Here is a 24,430-nt window from a genome sequence, read left to right on the forward strand (position 1 = left end):
GTGTGTGTGTGTGTGTGTGTGTGTGTGTGTGTGTGTGTGTGTGTGTGTGTGTGTGTGTGTGTGTGTGTGTGTGTGTGTGTGTATTTGCTGTAATTATATTATATTTTAATACAATGACGATATTATTCATGTTCATCATCAATTTAAAATTCTGCAAGTGTGCTTCATTTTCCTACTGACTTCAGTATTCTGTTTTTTTCTGGGTTCCAAACTGTGTCTACTAAGTTAAGCATTTATAAAGGTGTATTAATCCTACTGTACAAGACTATTATATCAGTGGTGTTATGCATGTGTAATAAGCTGTCATAAATGTGGCATTGAAATTGCCTACCGGTGAGGAGAAATCTGAATTTATTTCATTTATTGTGGGCTGCGTTTGGCTAGGGTGAATTGAAACATGTACATAAAGAACATATTTTGGTGGTGAGCCTTATCGAGTCAATTCCCCTTTTGTCTTACCCAGAGAGTGACGGCAAATCACGAAGACCCGAGCGTTCCAAGATACCACGTGAGAGGACAAAAGGGGACGCACAGGCAAAGATGGCGGACACACCTTCACAATCAGGTGATTAAATGCATGGTTGTTCGTTGTTCGTCATTAAACATCATAAGTGGAATGAATGGCTGACAGGTAACTGCAGTTGGCCCATCCTCCAGACCGGTGTGACTGAGGAAGGCCAGCGTTTGGAGGCCAGCTGGGAAAGGATTTGGCACATTTTAGTCGAGTGGAGTTTCAACCAAAAAAAATCTAAATGCTGTTCATGAACGGGGTTGGCTGAAAACAACTTTTAAAAAAAGCCTAAAATATGCAAATAAACCAATAGGAATGAGTAAGTGGCATATTTGTCCAGATGTTTTGTTGGTTGTAATATAATACAAATTGTTACATTTGCATCCAAGTGATGGTTGTCCAGATACATGTAAATGAGGAGACACTTTGGAAGTCATTTTGGAAGAAGATTCATGGTCTTGCCTTCATTCCTTTTGATTACTTCCTGAAGAGGCAAATATTTTTTTTAAAAAAATCTTAACAGAATATCGTCAATTGTTTAGAATTTCAACTTGAACTTGAGCTTGACCTTGAACTTGAACTTGAACTTTCATCTTGAACTTGAGAAAAACGCCCGCCATCAGTCCCCCGTGGTGCTTGTGAGGTGGGCAGTGAAGTTTGAACATATTGAGTGGTCAGGAACGGCTTTGTTGAGGGACGGCTGTGTTTTCTGCATTCATGGATGTAGCCAGTGTGTGGATGTAGCTAGTGTATGTGTGTGGATGTAGCCAGTGTGTGTGTGTGGATGTAGCCAGTGTGTGTGTGTGTGTGTGTGTGTGTGGATGTAGCCAGTGTGTGGATGTAGCCTGTGTGTGTGTGTGTGTGTGTGTGTGTGTGTGTGTGTGTGTGTGTGTGTGTGTGTGTGTGTGTGTGTGTGTGTGTGTGTGTGGATGTAGCCAGTGTGCGTGTGTGTGGTTGCAGCCAGTGGATGTAGCCTAGAGCTGGGCGGTCTACGGTTAAAAAAACGTGATCTCGGTTTCACCTACACAAGGTTCTCTTTTTGATGAGAGACGGTTTTGTTGTTGTCCATACTAGGCTATGTGCGTGAACTTCATACTTCGTGTCACACTTCATTTCAACTCCAAGTCCACTGTTGCTTTTCTACTAGGAAATGTCAACACAATTTAAGATGTTGATTGAAGCAATACAAATAATTGGTTAATCGCGCTAAAGAAGCTGGTGAGAGTGAAGCATAGCCTAATGAAGAACCCACATGGCATGGATGAATCATGATGAACATTTAAATCAACTTAGCTTACATTTGATCTCACAAAGTTAAATAAAAGGCTATTCTAATAGGCTACAACAGTTCTCAGATCCTTAACTGTATTTCATTACCATCCCAACTGCGTGTGCAGGACTGCTGTTAAGGCTGCGTATGAGTTTTGCCATTGAGGCTAATTTAGCTTAGCTTGCAAAATGCAATGGGCAGACAAGATACATTGCTACATTGCTGTTTGAAATGATTTGGGAGCAAAATAGGAGCGAAATACATCGCCATATGACACAAACTACCTGACAAAATACATCCTACATTATATTTGGCCTTTAATTCAAAGAAAATATTCACACAATGTGAAGTAAATCCGTTTGTTTTCGTGTCTCTTCTGTTCCGTTTCTGTCCCACTGTGTTTACTCGCTAGTCATGCGCTGCGCAAGGCAACATGCGGTCGTAGCAATGATAGTCGTAGTGATCAATGTTACCAGGTGTACAACGAGAACTAAGCTAGTAGTGTTGCCAGGTGTAGAACAAATATGCAGTTTTGGGCTGTCTTTGGAAAAAAAGCCAAAAACAGCTGCTTATAATAATTTATTAACCGTTTTTACTTGAAAGGGGACTTAAAGTCTTAGGTAGGGAAATATAAACTATAAAATATAAAAATATTGAAATGAAAAAGTGATAAAATAGAAATGGAGATTTGGGGGGAAATCGCCGCTTATCAAAAAAACGTGCAGAAAACCGTGATGTCAATTTTCATCAAGAAAACCGTGATGCTCATTTTTTCCAAAACCGCCCAGCCCTAATGTAGCCAGTGTGTGTGTGTGTGTGTGTGTGTGTGTGTGTACTGTAGCCAGTGTGTGTCTTATCGTCATGCCAGATCACCAGAGCTGTTTTCATTGGGCCTCCTCAGTGTTTTAGGCCAGTAGTCACTCAGGCCTCTTGCATCTTGCTGCCTGGCAAACACAGATCTACTCATTTGCCCATCTTGAATTTTGTCTCACTCTCAATTTTGTTTTCACTCTCTCTTTCACCAGGTTTCACTTATACTCTTCCTTTTTTCTGTTTCTGTTTCTGTCTCTTTCTCTCTCTCTCTCTCTCTCTCTCTCTCTCTCTCTCTCTATCTATTTATCTCTCTCTCTCTCTCTCTATCTCTCTCTCTCTCTCTTTCTCTATCTCTCTCTCTCTCTCTCACACACACACACACACACACACACTGCGTGCCGCTAAGTTACATACCAATGTTCGCTAGTAAGGGAGTCCACCACACGTCACGAATAACAAAATGAGGATTATGATTCTGACATCAATGAGAAACTGTGAACTTCAACAACACAGTAGCCTTCTCCCCTTCTAAGGTGAATAATATTGTGTTTGTTTGAAGGGAGGGAAGGGTCGGACGTGCTTGTGTTTTTTTTAGCATATGACTGGCTAAGGTGCCTTTAGACCAGTGTTTCTCAACTGGTGGGTCGGGACCCAAAAGTGGGTCGCGGAGGGGGTCATGGGTGGGTCGCAGAGGGGTCATGGGTGGGTTGCGGAGCCTTGGTGTAAAAAAAAAGTAATTCTAAAAAAAAAAATCCAACTTTTCCTGCAACAATTTATTAACAACTTTTATTTTGATAGGCTAGTTAACTCCGTGTCATCTGTCGTCATAGATACAATCTGAATGTTTAAGCGAGGTAGATAGTGTGCAACCAGTCATTCGAGTCTTGGTTACATTTTGAGAATTGCATTGAATTGACTTGAACGCAAAAAAAATTGCGTCGCGACCGAAGAGAGTGGAAAATGGTGGGTCCCAAGACTGTTCCAGTTGAGAACCACTGCTTTAGACTATTAGGCATGTGGGAGCAGGGTGATGCTCCTCTTCCTCCTCCATAAGGTTGCAGTAACACTTCATGACGCTCTTCATCCCCATCCATATGGTTGCAGCACATGTAACACTTCATGTCTCCCCTGCTGGTTGCTTCACAATTTCACTGTTAAGTTGCATCAGTGTAATGTCTCAGTTAGCTCAGCATCCCCACAAGGCTCTTGTGCAGAGACAGATGGGAGGGAAGTAAAACTTTAAGAGGGGTGTGACATTTTAGGGGCTCGCTTCTTGATCCATTGCCATCATTTATTTCTCTCGCCCGCATGGAAAAGGACAAGTTTCTGGAGCTCAGTCGGACTCTTGAAATATTATAATGGATGGATATAGAGATCCATTTCTCTCTCTCTCTCTCTCTTTTGCTCTCTCTTTCTCTCTCTCTCAAGCGCACGCTCTCTCATTCTCTCTTCCTCCTCCTTTCCCCTCCTCCTCCTTCCTTTTTGTCCCTCTCTTCATCTTTCTTTCTTTCACTTTCTCTCCCTCGTCCTCATGCTCTCTTCTCTCTCTTGGTGTCCCACCACTCTCTCTCTCTCCCTCCATCCCTCAGTGAAATGAGTGTTTGGCTCAGGCTGGGGCTGGGAAGGGAGCAGGGAAGGGAAGGGAAGGGAAGGGAAGGGAAGGGAAGGGAAGGGAAGGGAAGGGAAGGGAAGGCATACAGTGTGCAGGGCTCCTCCACACATGGAAGCCATCAGCGTGGAGCTGCTGACCGCTGAGGATTGTGGGCCCTTTCATTCGCGGTACACATTTATCGGCATATCAGCTGGGACGCCATTTATCCACCAAAAGCATCCCAGCAGCACAGCAGCAAGCTCGCTAATAATGACATACTATTGGATGAGGAGGAGGGGGAGGGGGAAGGGCTTGCTAATAATGACATACGATTGGTTGAGGGGGAGGGGAAAAGCCCCTGTACTGCTATAATGCCCTAAGAATCAAGGCAGGGGTAACCAAGAACACCCCCTTCCGCCCTATATTCCATATTACCAAGAACACCCCCTTCCATCCTATATTCCATATTACCAAGAACACCCCCTTCCATCCTATATTCCACAAGAACACCCCCTTCCATCCTATATTCCATATTACCAAGAACACCTCCTTCCATCCTATATTCCACAAGAACACCCCGTTCCACCCTATATTCCATATCCATATTCCAGACTTCAATATAGTTGAAGTTCAGGTTTTGGCTTATTGGCTGACATACTGAGCTATAGCGCAGCTACATTTATGTTTAGCCATATAGAATGTGTGTTGTCTGGTTGTATTGTTGATGTGTTTTTTTATGAGCACACCAAAGCATTCCTAATAATTGTATTTTTATTTTGTTGAAATGGCTACAATAACCGTGAACGTGAACTATTTGTTACACGGTGTGCTATTTCTCTCGGAGTACAACCTTTTGGCAGGATGTAAAAAGTAATGGTACAATTGATTTAATGATTTTCTGTATGGTCTGTATGAAAAAGAATGAACTGTTTCCCTGTAAATCCAGCATTTCGAGGGTTCTTAGTTGCGAGCAGTTGCTTCATATGACCTTATGCCGGTCCGACTGTCTGCTTTTTAGAGGTTTTGCACGCATTGTACCTCTGTTGTGGACATTGTTTTTTAAGTAATGTTTTGCAAGACTTTTCGTTCCATGGCATTGTGTAGCATATAGCATTGGTAGAACTTGTACCCACTGATTTGTCCCCAAGGGACCAGTTCCTTTGTTTAAGACGCCACAGCCTTAGTCAAGTGTCCCAAGCACTCCAAAGTCAAATTGAAAGGAAGGACACAAAAGAGTTTTGAATGGAAAGACGGGAGCAGGATGTACCCTGTCAAGAAAAGCTTTTATTTAAGAAAAAGGTACATAGAATAGAAATGGCCTGGTTTGAAATGGCCAGAGACGTCAACGTCAATTTGCTTCCTACCTGTTGAGAGCCTCAAGGCTGCTTTTGCTAAGGACTTCCGCCGCAGAAACACTTAGCAGCTTCATTACGCATGAAATTGGGGTCAGTTCACAGACCCCCATAACCATTGGGGTAGGTTCACAAACCCCATTACCATTGGGGTAGGTTCACAAACCCCATAACCATTGGGGTAGGTTCACAAACCCCATAACCATTGTATGTGTGTAGTAGGGGCATGGCCAGAGTTGGAAGATGGGGGTGTGAGGGAGTCCGGTCGGGTTTCTAGACTAGTCACAAGGGTCACTGCTAAGGTTTTGGAGGCCCCAAGCATAGCTGGTCAGGAGGCCCCCGTCATAATTAAATAATAATTTTAGTAATCTACTGACTAATACACTGTATATGTATAGATATGTTTTGTAATGTAATTCAATATATTTTTTTCATTACGTTTTTTAGTCAATTTCAATTTAAGAGGCCTCAATTTTTGGAGGCAAAGTGGTTGGTGGCCCAAGCACTGGTTGGTGGCCTAAGCACTCTGTGTAGTGCGTACTCTGCTTATGTGTAGCGACGGCCGTGCTAGGCAGCCCTGGTGTCTTGGTCTGAAAGGCCAGAGTGACAGCTCACGAGGGAATAGAGCTGCGTCTCCACTAATGTGACAGGATGTCGTTAATGAGCAGTTAGCAGCCAATAGGAAATTACTTGCTAAGGGGATTTTAGTTAGCAGCCAATAGGAAATGACTTGCTAAGGGGATTTTACTTTGGCTCATTTTCACCATCATTAGGTCCGGCTAGCGGCTAGCAGCTAGCAGCTCTCGGCTCCCATCATTAGGTCTGGCTAGCGGCTAGCGGCGGCTGGCTCGCGGCTCTCTGGCGTTGACACATGGAAAAGGCTTCAGGCCTGCGCTGGATGGGGAAATATAAACGCAAGTTGTTTTTAGAAGAAAATGTAAGTGTGAAACCATCATTGGAAAATGTGTTGTGCTGCATGTTGTATTTTTATACTCTGATGACACAATGTCATTTTGTCACTATTTCTTTCCTTCCTCCAACTTCAAGCAATTTGGAAATGTTACATATTTAAATGTTATTTTCAAAATCAACAGCATGCCAGTCCTGCTGAGCAGCTATTAGTTTTGTTATTAATATTATTATCACTCCAGTAATGGCAGCAAACAAAACCTCAAATAGCTTTTTAGTCGATGCACCATGGAGTCCTCTCTCTCTCTCTGGCAGTCTAGGCTCACATGTGGGCATATGGCCAGTGTCTAATGCTTAAAATGTAAATGTCAGAAACTATATATAAAGTAGAGTAGAGTACAGCTGTAGAGCCCGGACGCAATTAGTGTCCTGAGGTGGAACTAGCGCCCTTCAGAAGGAGAGTTAAATGGGGAGCGCTAATTGGTGCCCTCCGCTCCGCGCCGCTCGCCGGGTCGAATATGCAAGTCCTTCACGTCTCCAGTCCTTCACGTCTCCAGTCCTTCACGTCTCCTAAGGCAGCAATTGTGGCCTCGTCCAATCAGACGATGATTAACTGCCTCTTCCGCCACTGCAACTTCCACACTGTACGGCTTAACCCCCACACTGTACACCGCAACTGTAGGACGCCTTACACTCACAAGGGCAAGGGCACACAGATACACTCACGGACACAAGACACACACAGACACACACACACACACACACACACACACACACACACACACACACACACACATGTGCGCGTGCGCACAGAAGGGCAGTGGGTTTAGGTGCATGGTTTTGAGGCCAGAGAGGGCGTCACCAGAGCTTCTTTAGGCGTCACCCTGCGTGGCGTGGCGTGCTCCTCAAATGAGTTCCCCAGAGCAGCAGGAGCAGAGCAGCCAGCATCTCTCTCTCTCTCTCTCTCTCTCTCTCTCTCTCTCTCTCTCTCTCTCTCTCTCTCTCTCTCTCTCTCTCTCTCTCTCTCTCTCTCTCACTCACACACACACACACACACACACACACACACACACACACACACACACACACACACACACACACACACACAAACACGCATCACGCATGCACACACGCAAGCACAATTTTTTCACATTTTTTCTTAAACTTATTGATACATACTCTGCCTCTTGATTTGTTGGCTGAGTATTGCACACGTTTGTGTGCCAGAGAGGAATATCACCAACCAAAGTCTGGACTATCAGCACCCCAAATGCAGTAACCTTATGGCAGGTACCAGGATGTGTACCATCCAAAGAAATGACTTGAGGGATGTCCCACATGACTGTGTTACAGTAAGGAGGAAACATGTCTTCCTTTCGATCTCATCAGCTTAGCACATAATAGGCTGTATGAGTGCTTAACACAGGCTGTATGAGCTGCACCCGTTACTGTAGGCCAGTGGCTCCCAAACTGGGAGAACGGAGGTACTGAAGGGGGGTCGTGGAGGTACTGAAGGGGGGTCGCGGAGGTACTGAAGGGGGGTCGTGGAGGTACTGAAGGGGGGTCGCGGAGGTACTGAAGGGGGGTCGCGGAGGTACTGAAGGGGGGGTCGCGGAGGTACTGAAGGGGGGTCGCGGAGGTACTGAAGGGGGGTCGCGGAGGTACTGAAGGGGGGTCGCGGAGGTACTGAAGGGGGGTCGCGGAGGTACTGAAGGGGGTCGCGGAGGTACTGAAGGGGGGTCGCGGAGGTACTGAAGGGGGTCGTGGAGGTACTGAAGGGGGTCGTGGACAAAAGGGACATTGCATAAAAACAGAAAATCCGCAGGTTAACAGCTAACAGCTAATAGATGTATTTTCTGTCCTGTGGATTTGTAGCAATATTAGCAGGCAAATTATTAAATGGAACATCTAGCAATATCAATGTACAATAAAATTGCATAGGCCAAAGATATTCTTAAGTCCAAAAGGGGACCACAGAAAAAACTTTGGGAACTCCTGCTGTAGGTTGTGGTGGGCATCCATTTTGTGTTGTCTTTCTGTCAGAGCTGCCAGGTAGTTGACTGACAGGAAGATGAGGAGAGCAGTCGTCAGGGGAGAGAGGGGGAGGCATGACTTCAAGAACACATACAGTAAAGAGTGAAGGTGGGGAGCTGAGAGGGCAATGGGTAATGCCAATCAAACAATAACAGATCTGGTCTTTTTATTGAGGGCCTTAATTGTTGCTGACTGACTGAATAATAAAAAAAGAAAGTAAGTTGGCAGTGCACTGTACTGGTCCATTTCCAGATGCTGGTATTAAAGAACTGACCTTGGTCGCTAGCCATGCTCTGTTCTTTTCCACTGGTGAGCTATGTGCTGGCAGGCGCAGGCCCCGGGCTGGACGGCAGGCGCAGGCCCCGGGCTGGACGGACCTGAGATGAAACCCCCCTCCAACACTGCCGCCACCGCCCGCCATCGTACCCAGAAACACCCACCCATCCCCCACCACCCCAAACACAGTGGTCGCCCTTCGCAGACAGACCCCCTCCCCCCCCCCCCCCCAACTCAACACCCCCCCCCCCCCCCCCCCCCCCCCGGCAGTCTGTCCCCGTAACCCAACCTGCTTACAGTGCACAAGAGCCCCTGCCGTCCTCATCAGCCCCAAGCACGAGTCCCATGCGCCAGGCATTCGATTGCCAGGGCATATGGCTTATGCATCCCAAAAAAAGAGCAGGGAGCATGGGGTTTAGCTCTGGGGTGAGGCTAGGGGGGGGGTTAGCTCTGGGGGTGTGGATAGGGGGGTTTAGCTCTGGGGGTGAGGATTGGGGGGTTAGCTCTGGGGGTGAGGATAGGGGGTTCTTGGGTAAGGCTAGGGGCTTCTGGGGGTGAGGCTAGGGGTTAGTTCTGTGGGTTAAGGGGTTAGGGGGTTCGCCCTGCTGAGGCACGCCCCTACTGCTAGTGTCCCCTTGGTAACAGGCAGGCCTGGACTTGGACCCAGAAATGGCACAGGCATTTTTGTGTGTCCCCGTCTAGTAAATACTTTCTAAAAGAATACAAAACAGACAACCAGTATCAACCCCTGAGGACTGGCAGCCCACCTGGAATTGACCTGTTTGCCAGATTACCTGTACTGGCATGGTAGCAGCACACAGTGTGATAGAGTGGAGTATGAGCTCCAAAAAATATAAACTTTATTTCGTTATACAAACAGCAACGTTTCGATCCACCAGTGGGATCTTCCTGAGGTCTGAGGAAGACCCTACTGGTGGATTGTAACATTGTCGTTCACCATGAGCTGGTAGGCAGCTTGAATACAGCTCTGTTTGACATGAGCTGGTAGGAAGCTTGGATACAGCTCTGTTCGGGTGGCAGGAATCAGGAGAATTTTATAAAGCTGAACTAGAAGGAAATAACCTCTCTTTCAAAAGGCGTGCCGTGTAAGATTGACAGTTAGACAGCATTAGTTGTGTCATGATTGGTCTTTCTAATTGATGGATATTTCCTTGAATAAAACCCTTTTCCAGTTTCGGCGATGCATTACTGACAATTGTGGTGTGAGTGCGACGACTGAGGAAATGATCTACGTAGCTTTGCTGGTATTAGGCAGATGTAATGAGGTAATACTTAACTCCAGCGGAGAACTTTGCTCGAGCCAGAGGGAGAACATGTCACAGGGATTGGCTTTCTTTCATTTTCAATGCTTTGGCAAGACTGCGCCTTTTGCTGTGGTTTGGCCTTTAGCGCCTCTCTCTCTCTCTCTCTCTCTCTCTCTCTCTCTCTCTCTCTCTCTCTCTCTCTCTCTCTCTCTCTCTCTCTCTCATCCTGAACACCTCTTCTATCCTGCAACAGCACAAGCAAAACAACACCAACTGCTATATTGTGTGTGTTGCGTTATGCATTATGAATGGCATTGCATAAGAGTCGCCCAGTCCACAGTTATTTACATGTCATCCACCATGATACCAAAGCAAGCTAAATATTTTCCAGTGCAGGCCTTTTGGAGATGATATTGTGGGGCTGGACTGGGCTCCCTGTGGGCATGAACTGTATGTAGCTGCATGTGCAATGTGGCTCCATATTAGCCTCCACCTACAGTACTGTGCCTTCCCTGCACACACACACACACACACACACACACACACACACACACACACACACACACACACACACACACACACACACACACACACACACACACACACACACACACACAGGTCACTGAGGGCACGGCTGCGCCTTAGCTCAGTTACATTATGGCACAGGGCTCCTGAGAGAGAGAGAGAGAGAGAGAGAGAGAGAGAGAGAGAGAGAGAGAGAGAGAGAGAGAGAGAGAGAGAGAGAGAGAGAGAGAGAGAGAGCACTTGTATTGTACACGTAGGCACAGTAACCTTATGGCACGGGGCTGCACGCTGTACACATAGGCACAGTAGAGGCGTCCAGAGAGGCAGGGTGATCTCCTCCAAACAGGATGCAGCTGCTTGGCGGCAGGGCACAGTAGTCATACATCACAGTGGTCATGCATCACAGTAGCCATTGGCACCTGTTTAGACATGGAGATGGCTAACCCCTTCATACCGCTATTCAACTACTCCTCTGTGCGTCATTTGGGCTTCTGTCTCTCTCTCTCACTCTCTCTCTCTCTCTTTCTCTCTCTCTGTCCTGTGTGATGCAAGGGGAAACTTTGGTGTTTGCCGGCCAAGTTTTATCCAGGTGCATGACTTTGGCCCAGTTCTGGCTATTGAGAATGACCCGTGTGGCCACTCCGAGGCGGAAAACAATGTCCTTAAAAATTGGCCGGTCCATTTCAGTAAGCTCAGGGGGCTTTCTTACCCTGTAAGTAATACAATTTCCGTAATCAGTGGGAATCGCCTATAAAGGGAATTGAAAAGGGTAAAAGTTGAGCGAGTGGAAGAATACTGATGAGATATGGAGAGGCGTTTGAATGGGGGGAAATGGGCTTGTTCTCAGAGGCTGGTCGTCTTCCACTCATCGTCCCTGTGGCCTAATGTCAAAGTCAGTCAAAAATAACCATATCCCTCCCTGCCTAGGGTTTATTTCTTTAACAGTGTGGAATTACTGTGGCAGTGGGTCAAGCAATAAGACCCTGCCTTTCAGGGTTCCCTTATTCTCTCGTTAAATATGTTTTATAACTTGTGTAGACGCAGATCACGAGTTGGATTCTCCAGAAAGGAAATTACATAAAGATCTGGAGTTATCTATTTAATGTACAGTATGTGTGCGTGCGTGCTTGCGTGTGTGCGTGCGTGCTTGCGTGTGTGCGTGCGTGTGTGCGTGCGTGTGCGTGTGCACGTGCGTGGTTGGGTCTGTGGTTGGGTGGGTGTGTGGGTGTATGTCATTGCAATATATTGTATTTATTTATTTATTTTCTTTTTCTCAGTGTGCTTATCTCAGCCTATGTGCTTCAGCATGTCTCTAGATTAGCCCTATGCAATGTGACCAAAATATGCTTTGATGATATATTGATAAACGGAGATGATAACATCTGCTTCGTTTTAAAGAGTGATTATCTTCAGTACTGTACATGAGTGCTGCGCTGCATGCACTGGGCTGGCCTTGACATCCTTATACCCCATCTGGGTGCTGGGCTGCATGCACTGGGCATATTCATATTTCATCTGGGTGGAGGTTGGCTGTGCTTGCGCCCTCTCGGGTCAGGGCTGGCTGAAATGTGTTGAACGTCGACGTAATATAAATAATTAAAAAAATAAGAACAAAAGGGTTTTAAGTGTGCGGACTTCTCACTCCAAAAACTACTGGGAGAAATGAGGCCTTTACGAGCGGCCTGGACTGGACTGACTATCTGCAGTGTTACGAAGGCCGTCTGCAGGTAAAAATGGGCAAAAAGGGCATTTGGTGAGGTTTTTTTTTAATTTTTGCAAATTTATGGCCATGGAAATTTATTTCAAATTGAGCGTGATTTAGGCTGGTTTTTAGCATTTTTTGGGCTGGAAGTCCTCAGTCTCATCTGGCAACCGTGTCCATCTGCGCTCCCCAGAGTGCTGAGAGCCAGAGTGCTATTGATCTGGCCATATTTACTTCAGGTTCAGCCGCCCGCCGCCCGCCACAAAGCCAGCAAGTGTCAATTAAAAGCCCCAAGATTTTTTTTTGTTCTTTGTCGACGAGTAGATTTCGATCGCACAGTGGAGTATTACTGAGCGTCCTCCGCAGAGAAGGGCTGGGCAACATTTGCCGGTGTTTATAATTGTCTGTGGCATTACGTCATGCCAGCACATGAATTTTGCAGAACCATCAACAGGTAGATTTCTTAAAAGCACTTAGGAAAGCAAATCAGCACATCGTCGTCACGACGGGAAGATTTCTTAAGATTGCGGAGTGAAGCAGATCAGATCAGATGGAGTAAAGCAGACCAGATGCTGGCTGCCAGACACTTTCACATCCTCATCTGTCTGATTCTCTTACAGTTACCAAGGAAGTGGCGGTGTGTTATTTAGTACTTTTTAAACTATTTAACAAATTCAGTTAGTTTGTTTTTATTTTTCATTTATATATACAGTGAGTCCAATAACTATTTGATCCCTTGCTAATTTTGTTGGTTTGCCTACTAACAAAGACATGATCAGTCAATAAATGTTATGATAATATGTATTCTAATATGGAGAGACAGAATATCAAAAAGAAAATCCAGAAATGAACATAAGAGAATATATATTAATTTATTTCCATTTCATCGAGCAAAATAAGTATTTGATCCCCTGCCAACTGATTACAGTTCCGGGCCCACAGACCAGATGGGCACTTCCGATCAACTTGTCATCTGAATGAAAGACACCTGTACATAGTAACATGCATAAAAGACACATTTAATCAGCAGAATCAGTTCATAGTATGAGTGAATCAGTCACACTCCAACCTCACCATCATGGGAAAGACCAAAGAGCGGCCAAATGATATCAGGGACAAGATTTTAGACCTGAACAAAGATTAAATGGGCTGCAAAGCCACAAGAAAGAGACTGGGTATTAATGACCCAGCTGTTGATGCATTTCTTCCAAAATGTGAGGAATACGAAATGACTATCCATCAGCCTGTCTGGGGTTCTATACAAGATTTGACCTTTTGTAGGGATTTGATAACCATGAGAACAGAAAGACAGCACCCTAGACCTGTACGGGATGAACTAGGCAATGATATCAAAGCTACTGGGACCAAAATCACTGAAAACTACTAGTAGCACTTAATGCCACAGAGGTCTACAATCCTGTAATGCACACATGGTACCTCTACTTCAGAAGGAACCTGTGCAGTCCCACCTGAGGTTTGCCAACAGACATCAGGCTGGTTTAGGATATGATAAGGAGGTGCTGTAGTCAGATGAAACCAAAATCAAGCTGTTTGGCATTAACACAATTCAATGTGTTTTGAGAAAGAGTACTGCTGTCTATGATCCCAAGAACACCCTCCTCACCATCATGCATGAAAGTGGTATCATTATGGTTTGAGGGTGTTTGTCTGGCCAAGGCACCGGAGAACTTCATCGTCAACGAATGGATGGAGGGAGACATGTAATGTGCAATCCTGAGTGCAAACGTCCTTCCCTCCACCACTACACTGAAGGGTGGGCCATTTTTGGATCTCCCAACATGACAATAATACACAACATACAGTCAAAGCAACGAAGGAGTGGCTCAATAAGAAGCATATTAAAGTCGCGAAGTGGCCTAGACAGTCTCCAAATATTAACCCTATAGTAATTCTATGGAGAGAACTGAACTTCCCATTTGCCAAGCTACAGCCACAAACTATTAATGTTTTGGAGATAATCTGCAAAGAAAAATGGGCAAAAATATTTTCTACTATATGCACAAACATTGTCATCAACTCAAAGAAGCATCTGACCTCAGTGCTAGACAACTAGGGCTTTGCCACAAAGCATTTTATCTTCTTTAGCTAGAGGGGTCAAATACTTATTAGCCTAAATTAAATACAAATAAATTAAAATATATTATTTTAAGTTATTTTCTGGAATTTCTTTTTGATATTCTGTCTCTCCATGTTTGAATACATATTATCATAAATTTATAGACTGATCATGTCTTTATTAGTGGGCAAACGGGCAAAATCAGCAAGGGATCAAATACATATTGGACTCACTGTATATAGTTATTAGCTATAGCATTTTAAAGCTATCTTTATGGCTTTTGTGCCTTTATTAATGACAGGATAGTGAGAGAGGAAATGAGTGTTGAGAGAGAGACGGGGAAGGTTCGGCAAATGACCCGGGCCGTAATCAAACCCGGCAGTCCAGTGCCCAGCCTTTAGAGCCCCAGCTGAGCCAGCTATTTTTGACTATACAGTAGGCTACCGTCGGTCTTCGTTCACAGTCATCAAGACAATTTTTCATCTCTATCTGACAGAACATGTAGTCAGACGGACAGTGTCTATTTGTCTTTATATGGAAATGGATTCAGTCATTAGTGTTTGTGCGTGTGCTCGAACAAGCTTGTATGTGTGCCAGTCAGACTGAAAACAGGCGGTGTAGAACTCATTTCAACTCCTCATAGCTCTGTGGGCGTTGTACAGCCGTGTGTCCAGTCCAGTGATGCATTTGGTCTCTAAAGATGGTGCTGCTAGAAGATTCGACCTAAGGACGTTGAATGACCGAATCGTATTAAAGTTTGTTGGTGGAATGGAGAGCGTGGAGCGTGCAGGATTTCTTTACATTTGAATGACAAGTCCACTGGGATAATATCCTACGCAAATTACAAATTGCAAGTATATAAAATGCCTGTTTTTTTTTTCGATGGAAAACCGCAAACAAGATTTTATGTTTCAAAATCGTGATAGGACATTCTTGACATATCTCGCACCCCTACTTCTGGTATTAGTCTTGCCAAGGTGTCTGCTTGTTATGACCATGCCCACAGTGGCCTGTGTATTGATTTTGATCTTTCCAGATGCAAGCACAACAGAAACAGAAGTGCAAATTTTGTGATTATTTGACTGAAATCTGACTACATTTATCGAGCGTATCTAGGTGTTGATCATACTGTACATACATGAGTATGTTTGTGTATGTGCCGTTGTTGTTGCTCGTGTGTGTGTGTGTGTGTGTGTGTGTGTGTGTGTGTGTGTGTGTGTGTGTGTGTGTGTGTGTGTGTGTGTGTGTGTGTGTGTATGTGTGTATGTGCGTGTGTGTAAAGCGTGTGTGTGTGTGCGTGTATGTGTGTGTGTGCAGGCGTGCGTACGTGTGTGTGTGTGTGTTTGTGTGTGTGCGGTTGCGTGTGTGTGTGTCTACAGCATGTGGGTGTCAAGGACTGTGAATTCATTGGTCTACCTTGTGTCTAAAGCACACAGTACTGTAATCCCTGTACGCCTGTAACCCCCCCCCCATGAGCCCCAGAGGTCGCGGGGAGGTCACTCTGTCTGACTTTGACCAGAATACCCCCATCACTCGCCCCCCCCCCATCAACCTCACACGTGTAACAAGACCGGCTCACCCCCCCAGGGTTGTGGTATAAATAGCCGCCCTAGCCTGCCTGTCTGTCTCCCTGTCTGCCTGCCTGCCTTCCCTGCTTGTCTCCCTGCCTGCCTGCCTGCCCTGCTTGTCTGCCTGCCTGTCTGTCTGTCTGCCTGCCTGCCTGCCTGCCTGCATGCCTGTCTGCCTGCTTACCTTCCTGCCTGCCTGTCTGTCTGTCTGTCTGCCTGCCTGCCTGCCTGCCTGCCTGCATGCCTGTCTGCCTGCTTACCTTCCTGCCTGCCTGCCTGTCTGTCTGTCTGTCTGTCTGTCTGTCTGCCTGCCTGCCTGCCTGTCTGTCTGTCTGTCTGTCTGCCTGGCTGGCTGACTGCCTCCCTGTCCCACTGCCTGTCTGTCTACCTGCCTGCCTGCCTGTCTCCCTGCCTGCCTGCATTGCTGCCTCTGCCTGCCTGCTTGCCTGCCCTCCTGCCTGTCTTCCTGTCTGTCTGCTCCGCTAACTCGGGGGCCAGAGGAGGCATGCTTCTCTATTTAAACACGCTCAGTCAGTCAGTGAGTCGTGCTGTCTGTCTGTCTGCATTCCTCCTGTCTACACTCCCCCATGGCCCCGCGGGGGTGTGGGGTGGGGGGGTGCAGCAGAGGGAAGGGGCATGCCTGCCAGGCGGCACCGATGACACGACCAGGGGGCATGGAGAATGGAGCCACCTCACTAGGGGGCCGTGTCACACCTATGGGGGTGGGGGAGGGAGGCTGTGTTGGTGCGGGGGTTAGAGGGTTAGGATAGGGGGTTGGTAGATGTTCTAAAAATTACATTTCTGACCTGACCAGTAGCAAACCAAGGGCGGTGTGTCAACCATGTCATTTGAGAAATTGTTATGCTCTAGGTCAGACCAAGTCTCGAAGAGATTTGAAAGTCTATATGATAATCAGGCTAGGGTGTTGGGGGTGGTGGTGATTAGTGAGTGTTGCCGGGGCGATGTGAGCCAGCATTCTTTTTTCTTTTTTGCTGCAGCAATAAAACCATTTCAACACTTGACTTTGACTTTCACATTCATGTGAACGACGTTGTTCAAGTGCACATTCAAGTGCATGCTGAGGCTCATTGTAGAAGCTAAGCCTACCGCTTGAAGCTCCTGAAGTGTTGCTTGCCTCTCAGGAACTTCCTTTTTAAGCCTGTTATTCTTTGCTTTGCCACAGTGTAGTTATTGGGCAGACACACACCTCGTTTGAAAGGCAACTTTAACTGGTAGTGGTTGTCTTGGAGAATCGCTGACTTTTCCGCAATCTCCATGAACTTCCTATCCTCTCTTGACAACCCCAACTCTTCTATAGCCCTCTCATTGAAGTCATGGTTGTATTGATTGGTCAGCATTTCCTCCAGCCTTTGCACAGATATACTATTGACCGATGCAGATGTTTGGTCAGCACTCTGAGTGCAATTCTCATGCACTGGACCAGAAACGACCCATCCAATCGCCGTTTTCAGTGCATACGGGCCCCTCCCACAGCTGTTTATGACTTCCCAAGGCTCCAGTATCTTGGGCACATTGCTGCCAATCAGCAAGTCGACACCAGCCTCTATCTTGGGAACGTTGACTTTCGCCAGGTACGGCCACTGCACCAGGTCTCTGGTTGTTACGATGTGCTCAGTGCTTACGGGCATTTTCTTCTGTGTCAGAGTCTCTGGAAGTTCGTAGAATGCGTTGCCATTAATGCCAGACACCTCCAAGCCGACAATTGAGTATGACGGCACCACTCGTTCTTGCCCCATTGTTTGCAGGAGGAGCTGCGTTCTTCTCCCAGTGATGTGAAGCTTTCGCATGAGCTGCTCTGAACAAAAGGTGGCTGAGCTGCCAGGGTCTAAAAATGCATATGTCTGGATTACTTTGTCACCTTTAGCAGATTTGACTTGCACTGGGAGGATGGACAACAGACAGCGATCCCTTCCGGCCCCTGTATGTGCACATATCTCTGCAGATGTCTGAGACCCTATAGGCCCAGCAGGTGCTGTGGATGCACTGGCCTGGACCTGTGCTGCAAGTTTGCTGTTTGTTGCATCACTTCTGTCAACATGGAGAGTAGTGGGATGTGCTTGACCACATGTCTCGCAGGTCAGACGCTGCTCACAATTTCGGCTTATGTGCCCTGGACACAGGCAGCCAAAGCACAATCTGTTTTCCTTTAGAAAGTCTATTTTGTCTCTGTGCCTCATGCGCTTCAGCTGCTCACAGCAGTCGAGAGAGTGGCTTTGAGTACAACATGCACAAGTTGGATCTGCAGCATAGCTATGCCCGGATGAAGTGTTCCTCGAGCCTCTGGCCTGTTCGGACTCCACAGGTGCAACGGTTGTGGCAAAACTGTTTCCTCCTGAAGTGTTGCTTGACTTAACACCAATCAGACGCGCTTGCTCAGCAGGTGAACATGAGTATGCATGAATAAACAATCTTGACGTCTTCTTACTTTTCGTAATTTATTGCGTCTCACCACAGTTAAGGTGCATCCAGTAGCAGTACATTCCCATTCAGCAAAGTCCACAATAATCCATGAAACGAAAGTTGAGCACGACAGAAAGTTTTCATACATACACCGAGACGAAGCGGTCAAAACTGTATGTGCTCACCTCCGTCAGGCAACACCTGTCACCTGAACAAAGGTTCCCCCTTATATTGCTGTGACCCCAATAAGAAGGAAAGCGCCACCCAGTGGACGATTACGGTATGACATGAAACAAAAGGAAAATAGAAGGAAAACTGGCTCTTACACTCATTGTTTTAGAGACCAAGAGATTCTTGCCAATCAGGCACCATCTTACTGGTCAACTCATCTACATGTCCAGTGGATATCACATTTACATTTGCATTTCTCTGCATTGCTTAATAGATATTGTCCTTAACTGCATTTGCGCTGTTCTATTCCTGATGCACAAAAGCTAGAGTATGTATGTAAAGGGAAGGCAGGAGAAAATTATACACTTTAAAGTTAATTTCCTGCTTTTTTATCAATATTTCAAGACCATTTTTGGCCAATATTCACCGTCACTTGTAGCTTAAATAGATTGGCAATGAGACGGTGAGTGCAGCTGTCCAGCTGACCAAGCAGTGGCCCGTTGAGTTGCGTTGTGTGCTGTACTGTATCGTGGTTTACTAGCCAGCAGGCCCTGCCGTGGCCCAACGGTGGGGTACTCGTCTGCAATGCGGCCGACCCAGGTTCGATCCCCGATCTGGGTCATTTGCCGACCCCTCCACGTCTCTCTCCCCATACACTTCCTGTCCACCTCTCATACTGTCCTGTCACCAAAAAAGTCGAAAAAGACCATAAAAAAAACTAGCTATGAGGGCCAGGGCCGGTGACAGGTTTGGCCTGCCTGTTTGCCTGCCTGCCTGGCTAGCTGCTGTGTACTGGGCTCCACGGTGCCTGGGTAGCTGGGTGGGTGTCTGGGTAGCTGCCTGTGTGGGTGCCTGGCCAGCTGGGTGGGTGCCTGGCCAGCTGCTGTGCACTGGGCTCCAGGGCGCCACTCTCCACTGTACAGCCCTGACAAGATGGCACGTCACCCTCTGGATGTCACCTTGTGTGGAAAGCTCCTAGTGTTGTGAGCACAGGTGCAAGATGAGTCGTGGACGGATCCCAGAGTGATATACTGGAGTCATGTACAGTGTTTTTTATTTTCTGCTTACTCTCCCACCCACCAATGCCAGACCATATCAAGTCCTATTTACAGGCATGCACATAACATACTACTCATAATATGACACTGTGTCTTGGCATGTGCCTAAGAAGTGCCTGCCTCATAGCTGCAGGGGGGAGTGCACTCGTGTGTTCAGCAGGAAAGGAACTTCATGTTGTAGTTTCCGGAGTGAGGAGTCTGCACACTTAAAATCCTTTGTTTTTTTTTTGTTTTTTTTCATAGCTGGATTACGTTACGACTTTGGCTCTCGACTACAGTCAGCCTTTGTCCTGGGATGTACACAATCTTCACCTTCAACAAAACCCACACTTCCTTCTAGCAGCAGACATTGCATTTATACAAACATACATGTACTGTATGTACTGTGTGCTTCTTTTTGCTGTCTGCTGTTAACGGTCTGTTCTGTTCTAGCCTGACCTACCTCTGCATTAGAACTCATCCAGCTCTGCTCTCTGTGTCTTGTTCTCTCTTTACAGATTCAGCATGGCAACACGGGTGCGTCAGCACGCCAAGAAGAGCATTAGAGGGGGGGCAGAGAGGACAGAGAGGACAGACCAGGACGAAAGGAAAGGAGGGCGATCTGTGAGCATTTAGTCTCCCCTGGACTGCAGGAGCAAGAGAGTGAGCGAGAGAACAGGTGACGGTCATTAGCCCAAAGCATTATTTACCATTATTACCCATGAGGCAGGAATGTAAACTACTGTAGTTTGACTCTCACGACATGTTGAGTAATTATTTGTTTGTGTACCCATCGTCTACTTCCCTTAAACATGTTAAGGGACTATATTTTTTATTTAAAACAATGGACAAGTATAAGTTTATTGATTTTTTAATTTATTGATTTTACTCAGGTACTATTGAGTGAATTCATCTTCATATGTCCAGTTCTACTGCTGTAAATATGGCATACAGTAGTCATTGGCTGAAAAACGAAATACTTTTTTTAACATTTTAAAGTATACTAAATATTCTTGATATACAAACGTCCTTGACTTAGATAGTTTTCTAGGGAAACTTCTCAAATTTTAATCATGTAATAGAATTAAAAGTATAGCTCCTTTGTTTCACAGTGCCTTTAAAGTGCATGATAATGTTCCTATCAAGTATAACTGTATTGTTGTAGTCTAATGTAAGCACTATTAGCCTTCCCATTAAGCCGGCTCTGCCCAGAGCTCCTCATATTAAATGTCACCAAATCTCATGTCATTAAGACACCAAATCTCATGTCATTAAGAGTTTCCTGTTTTGCGGAATTACATTGGCCAACCACAATGTTATTTTCCCCAAGTTGTATTGTATGCATTTACCAGATGTTCTTTCCTCCATTCTTACAGAGTTTGAACAAGTCTGTCTTCACCCAGGAAGAAAGGTGAGAGGGCAAGTCTTAGGTTGAACCGTAAATGTCTAATGTTCATTTCTTTCTCTGTCTGAATTGAAAAGAAGCCTTTTGTACGACTGTCTACTGTGCTACTTCTGCCTGCTTCTGTCTGGATGGAATGCGTGGATCTTAGACTGTCCTTTGGGGTGAGGATCAAAGACTGCCCTTTGGGGTGAGGTAGTAGGTTGTATAGTTTTGGGGTGCTTCCCTTCCTGTCAGACAACTATACAACTTACTGTCTTTCCTGAAGTGGCTGTAATGTCGTCGAGCATCGTCTGCAGAGTGACAACTTCATCCTCCGTTCTCCAGCAGCTCAACATGTTTGAGTGATATTATCGATGTGGACTGCCTTCTCTTGACTAGATGTACTTTGATATCCTGTTTAGTTTGTCTCTAGTCAGTTTTTATTAAAAACTTAAAGGCTCACTTGAAATCTGAAATTGGATGACATGACATGACATGACATGACATGACATATGCCACATATTTGCATTACAAAGGTTGGTGTGAAATATTTAAAGGAAATAAAATAAATATATTTCAATAGTATGTCTTATTTATTAGTATTTCTTAAAGGAAATATGAGTAGTTATATTGGTTGTATTTAAATGTAGGTCGATTTGTCCACATTCTACACTGAACACAGATAATTCCAAGACCAGAAATTTCTCCTCCAGGAGTTTTCCTTATCTAAGCAGTCACAGCGGCAGGACATTTTTGTTTTTCACGCCTACTGTCCTCCTAGAGGGAAGTAGTGATGTGCACACAGGGTGAGCTAGTACAGTAGGCCTAGTCCTCTATGGTTTTACAGGGTGAGCTAGTACAGTAGGCCTAGTCCTCTATGGTTTTACAGGGTGAGCTAGTACAGTAGGCCTGTAGTCCTCTATGGTTTTACAGGGTGAGCTAGTACAGTAGGCCTGTAGTCCTCTATGGTTTTACAGGGTGAGCTAGTACAGCAGACCATTTGACATCATGACTCCACTTCTCCTTCATGGCTCACAACAATGATATCATCCCCTGATGGCAAGCAGCGATGCTCACACACACACACACACACACACACACGCACACACACACACATACACACGCGCGCGCACACGTAGGTTGATGAGCAGTGATGTTCGCACAGGGTGAGGTAGTAGGTTGTGTGGTTTCAGGGTAGTGATTTTGCCCCATCAGGAGATAACTATACAACCTACTGCCTTCCCTGTAGGACAGCGATACAACACCAGACAACCAGGAAGCAAGTCCTCCACTATTCCCTATCAGACCACCAGGAAACAAGCCCTTCACTAGTCCCTGACAAAAGACATGAAGCAGACAGACGGTCCCCTCTGTAATACCAAACCCAAACCTAGAGTACAGAACCTCACCTGGGGCTGCAGTACAGAACCTCACCTGAGGCTGTGGTACAGAACCTCACCTGGGGCTGCAGTACAGAACCTCACCTGAGGCTGCAGTACAGAACCTCACCTGAGGCTGTGGTACAGAACCTCACCTGGGGCTGCAGTACAGAACCTCACCTGGGGCTGCAGTACAGAACCTCACCTGAGGCTGTGGTACAGAACCTCACCTGAGGCTGCAGTACAGAACCTCACCTGAGGCTGTGGTACAGAACCTCACCTGGGGCTGCAGTACAGAACCTCACCTGGGGCTGCAGTACAGAACCTCACCTGAGGCTGTGGTACAGAACCTCACCTGGGGCTGTGGTACAGAACCTCACCTGAGGCTGCAGTACAGAACCTCTTGCCTGGTTACCACCAGAATTAGTCACAAGTGAGATAATGTCTTTCAGATCGGAATGATTGTGCAAAGCAGCATGGGATTTCCTGGGCACCTGGGGCTGTCTGTGTACAGTACTGTAGACCTACTGTATGTGTTGAGCAGTACATCAGGTAGGCCACTTTATATCCAAAGTGTTACACTCCTCACAGTGCTCATCACTTCACATGACTCTCTTTCATTACTCTTTTGTTCTTAACTTCTTATGTAAAAAACCTGCTGTTGCTTGTACACCTTGGAATGAATAAAACAATTGATTTTTTTCTCAGGACCTTGTTGTTGTCTTTTATGTCTCTTTTTTGGCCCTTTGTATTATCGATCACAGTGGTGTCAGAGCCCTGCTTCACTCTGAGGCATCTAACTGATGATGAGGTGAGAGAGTGTAGTGTGTGTATACTATAGGCTACTGGGAGGAGAGGAAGAGAGAGAGAGAGTGTGTAGTGTAGTGTGTGTAGGCTACTGGGAGGAGAGAGAAAGTGTGTGTAGTGTGTATATTTGAGGACATAGAGGAAGAGAGAGAGAGTGTAGTGTGTGCTACTTGGAGTGGAGAAGAGGAAGAAAGAGTGAAAGTGAGATCTGAGCCTAAGGATGAATAAAAGATGGGGCTTGCGGAGCGGAGACACACACGGCCATTAGTCAGCGTTAACACTGTGGCTACAGCCTGTGGGAGGTGAGAGGGCAGATGAGAGCCTGTGGGAGGTGAGAGGGCAGACCAGAGCCTGTGGGAGGTGAGAGGGTAGACGAGAGCGAGAAAGTTTCCGATGTTTATTCCTCCTCCAGTGCCTCCTGTCTGGCCTGGACAGTGATCATTGCCCTGACTGGTGAGATGAGGGCACGGGCTTCACCTGTGCTAAACAAGTGGTGGAAGAAAGAAAGAGGGGCACATTCAAAATCAATGGATTATTGTCAAAAAAGTGTAAGCAAGGTGGTATATAGTAGTGAAGTAAAGTAAAAGTCCACCTGGGAAACTCTAACGTCCATTGTCATTGTTGTGACACAGCACTCCACAGCAAACAAGTGATTACTGCACACAATGAAATTACATTTATGCCTCACCCGTGCAAGGGGGCAGCCCTCAATGGCGCCCCAAGGGAGCAGTGTGGTGGGAAGGTACCATAGTCATGGAAGAGGATGGGGGAGAGCACTAGTTAATTACTCCCTCCACCAACCTGGCGGGTCGAGAGTGGAACCGGCAACCTTTGGGCTACAAGTCTGGCGCCCTAACCGCTTACCCATGACTGATGCTTTCAGGTTTGAGTCCGGCCTGGATCATGTCCCAACCCTGCCTCATCTTTCTCTCCCTCTCTCATGTTGACATTCCCTCGACTGACCTATAATAAAAGACACAAAAATGTATAAAAAAAACAAATTATAAACAGGGTGAGGTGTTTGGACGGGTGTCTGTATCAGGTGGTGGATGTGTGTTCCCGCCAAGCTCCTTGAAGAGCATACCAGAGATTCTTTAAGTATATAGAGATATGCCAACATAATAGGTTGCTATGGGCACCTAACATGACCAGGTTCCGGTCTGCCTAAAGGGGCGTGTCATAATACTCCTAGCATTGAATAGAACAGTCCTTAGGTCTGCCTAGGTCTGCCTAAATATAATAGAATACAATAATAGAACCCGGAAACAATGGGCCAATGGAACCTCTCTCTCTCTACTCTCTCTGATACTGCTCCTCTTGGCTCTTTAAAGGTGCTCC

At 46.1% G+C, this 24,430-nt stretch overlaps 1 long non-coding RNA gene across 4 annotated transcripts in view; it reads left to right on the forward strand.

The window, feature by feature from the left end:
- Window positions 1-22,992, forward strand: part of LOC134447278 (uncharacterized) — a 69,125-nt gene extending 46,133 nt beyond the window's left edge. For all 4 annotated transcript variants that reach the window (XR_010034579.1, XR_010034581.1, XR_010034582.1 and 1 more), the window contains 4 exons: window positions 464-565; window positions 20,041-20,201; window positions 20,899-20,933; window positions 22,738-22,992. This is a non-coding gene — a long non-coding RNA (uncharacterized LOC134447278). The remainder of the gene's footprint in view (window positions 1-463; window positions 566-20,040; window positions 20,202-20,898; window positions 20,934-22,737) is intronic.
- Window positions 22,993-24,430: the final 1,438 nt, after the last annotated feature.

The sequence above is a fragment of the Engraulis encrasicolus genome, chromosome 4, assembly GCF_034702125.1.
Source record: "Engraulis encrasicolus isolate BLACKSEA-1 chromosome 4, IST_EnEncr_1.0, whole genome shotgun sequence".
NCBI classification, from domain to species: Eukaryota; Metazoa; Chordata; class Actinopteri; order Clupeiformes; family Engraulidae; genus Engraulis; species Engraulis encrasicolus.